The sequence below is a fragment of the Phyllobates terribilis genome, unplaced genomic scaffold, assembly GCF_046119375.1.
Source record: "Phyllobates terribilis strain yellow unplaced genomic scaffold, ASM4611937v1 Scaffold_4__5_contigs__length_816908805, whole genome shotgun sequence".
Taxonomy (NCBI): Eukaryota; Metazoa; Chordata; class Amphibia; order Anura; family Dendrobatidae; genus Phyllobates; species Phyllobates terribilis.
Window position 1 is genome coordinate 782641457 of NW_027362764.1, and position 3557 is coordinate 782645013.

The window sequence follows — 3557 nt, forward strand, 5'->3', positions numbered from 1 at the left end:
ATCAAGATCCGGATAGTCCCTCAAAAAACTCTGCATGACCAAGTTGAGCACATGTGCCAGACATGGGATGTGAGTGAGGTTGCCTAGGCCCAGAGCTGCCACCAGATTTCGGCCATTGTCACACACTACCATGCCTGGCTGGAGATTCGCTGGCACAAACCACACGTCGCTCTGCTGCTTGATGGCATTCCAGAGCTCCTGCGCTGTGTGGCTTCGATTCCCCAAAGAAATTAATTTCAAAACGGCCTGTTGATATTTGGCCATGGCTGTGCTTATATCGGTCGTAACAGGTAACCATTCACGGGTCGATGTGGAGGTAGACCGTGACGGCTCCTGCAGTGCTGATTCAGAGGAACTGGAGTATGAGGAGGAGTCAATGTGTACAGACTGGATTCCTGCAATCCTTGGAGTTGGCAGAACACGTACAGCGCCACTCTCAAGATCAGTACCCGGCTCCACAACATTTACCCAATGGGCAGTGAGGGAAAAGTATCATCCCTGTCCATGCTTACTGGTCCACGCATCGGTGGTCAGGTGGACCTTGCTACTGACGGCGTTTTGTAGCGCATGTTTCATTTTTCCCTCCACATGCTGTTGCAGGGCAGGGACGGCTTGCCTGCTGAAATAAAATCGGCTGGGCACGTTGTATTGTGGGACTGCCAATGCCATAAAGTTACGGAATGTGTCAGTCTCCACCAGCCTGAATGATAGCATTTCAAGGGCCAGAAGTTTTGCAATGCCAGCATTCAGAGCCTGTGCTCGGGGGTGGTTTGCCGAGTATGGGCGCCTTTTCTCCCATGCCTGTGCTAGCGATGGCTGTAGTCTAGCCTGGGAGTGTAAGGATGACAGGGAACGTGGTGCTATGGGTGGAATGACACTGTGTCTCTGTACAACAGTGCCAGAGGTTCTTCCATGGTGATCCTGTGAGGAAGCCGAACCAGCTATGTGTGAGCAGGAGGAAGAGGCTACAACACGAGCTGAAGAGGTGGTAGGTGGCGCTGTCGGTTGGCCTAGGTGTTCAGTGTGTCTTTGTAACTCCACCACGTGCTTGGTCTGCACATGTTTCCACATGGGCGGCACGGTGGTGCAGTGGTTAGCACTGCAGCCTTGCAGCGCTGGGGTCCTGGGTTCAAATCCCACCAAGGACAACATCTGCAAGGAGTTTGTATGTTCTCCCTGTGTTTGCATGGGTTTCCTCTGGGTTCTCTGGTTTCCTCCCACACTCCAAAGACATACTGATAGGGAATCTAGATTGTGAGCCCCGATGGGGACAGCGATGATAATGTATGCAAAGCACTGTGGAATATGTTAGTGCTATATAAAAATAAAGATTATTATTATATTTGTGGTATTGAGGTTGCTGACACTTTTCCCTCTTTTCACTTTCTGATTACACAGCTTGCATTTGACAAAGCAAATGTCATCTTCAACTGTGTCAAAAAAGGACCAGGCACTGCAAGTCTTGGGAGCGCCCGCTTTGGGTTTTGGAAGGTGCATGCTCCTAATGGGTGCCGAAGTGGATGCTACAGGCAACCAAGTCTGCCCCCTCCCTCTCCCTCCTTTTTAGGCCGTTCGGGGAATCTCTTCCTCAGAGCTGCTCCCACAACCTTCCTGTACCTCACGCCATGATGGGTCAAGGACCTCATCATCTACACCACCCTCTTCAAACAACTGCTTCTCCTGGGTAGTCTCGAGAGCACAGTACGCACCAGAAAGTGGCACCTGAGTCTCATCATCAGATGCGTACTGAGGTGTGCTGACCATAGGCACTGGCCCACCCGCCTCTTCAGATTCAGAGAGACAAAGCGGTTGCGCATCACTGCATACTACCTCTTCTTCAAATTCTAGAATTCTGCTTGGCTGGCCCCCTCTTTCCAAACCAAGAGATTCAGAGAACAGAAGTGGAGATGGCTCAAGGTCCAGGACTCTCTGACTGCCTGGGCAATTTGGCAGGTGGTGAAGAGACAGATGGGTGCTCTTTAGTGCTCAGGACCTGAGAGGATCTGGAACTAATTGAAGTTGATGCGTTAGATGCCATCCATCCGACAACGGCTTCAATTTGGTCTTCCCGCAGCAGTGGGGTACGGCTAGCTTCTACAAAGCTGCGCATAAAGGACTGTTCCCTGGTAAAACTGGGGGATGCTGAGTCACTGGTGCCCGCAGCAGGCACAGAATCCCCACGTCCTCTCCCTGCAGGCACAGAATCCTCACGTCCTCTCCCTGCAGGCAAAGAATCCTCACGTCCTCTCCCTGCAGGCACAGAATCCTCACGTCCTCTCCCTGCAGAAACTCAACGCCCACGACCACATGCCTTACTCCCTGCCTTCTTCATCTTGGTAGACTGATAAAGATAGGCAGAAAAGTACTAAGGGCTTAGTGTGCTTATTCCTGAACAGCTGCTAACAGGTATAAGAAACACTAATTTTATAAAGTGTGGACTAGACTTTAATATGAGCTAATGTGGCCTACACAACTGTAAAGTGGAGTGTTTGGTGAACTTTATTTATGGGGTTTTTTTTTCACAAAAAGACACTGGATGTGCCCAAAGATGTAATACCGATAGTATCACAAACTTTTTGTAGCTATTACAATGTAGGAAGGTAACCTACAATGCAATAGATGAGGCTACAAAAAATAGCCTAATACTAATCTGGCTGGGGCTGCAGGGCCCAATGCTGCAGAAAGGCTCCTCTAACTACTCCTATATAGTGTGTTTGGAACCAATCTAGCTGAATACGGATGGAACCACCACACTAATAGGAGAAATCAGAAAAAATGAGTAGCACTAATGCGAAAAAGCACAATGTATGAGGCAGTGACGCACGCTGAGCGGACTACAACCAGACGTGGCTGAAGCACACACTACAGGGTGAGCTGCACTCACACACAGAGACCTCGCAGACAGCCGTGAACAGTGCAGAGAACTGTGCACTAGCGCTGCAAGGCAAAAGAAAGCTTCTCGCACAGCGGTTTATAAAGTAGCCTGGGTAAAGCACAATAAAGCAAATCGCCAGCTCAAACTGTCCCTCAGAACAGCAGCGTCCTGTCCCTAATTGAATTCACTGCAGAGTGAACCCAAAATGGCGGCGGCTTTTATAGTGCATCATGACATCATTTCAGCAGCCAATCACAGTCATGCCATTAGTTAACATGCCTACATGCCTAACAGGATGTGCCCACACTTCTTAGGATCCTCATTGGCTGAATAAAATCAAACTGGCTCATTGCATTATGGGAACTTCCAATTCCGGTATTCGATATTCTAAAAGTATCGGAACTCAGTATCGGAACTCCGATACCGCGAATATCGGCCGATACCCGATATTTCAGTATCAGAATGCTCAAACACTTTCCCGTTGCTGCATCTTGTGGTGTTTTCTGCCTCCCCTTCTCTTCCCCTTTCCCATCCCCCATTCTTTTCTTTGCCGTTTTCTATCTGTCTATAAAAGAACCTGAAACCTGATATCATCCATTGTTCAAAATAGTTTTTTTTCTGTCGTATATTTTGTCACATTGTTATGTAGATTCTTAATTATTTTGTAATTTCTTTGCAGAAC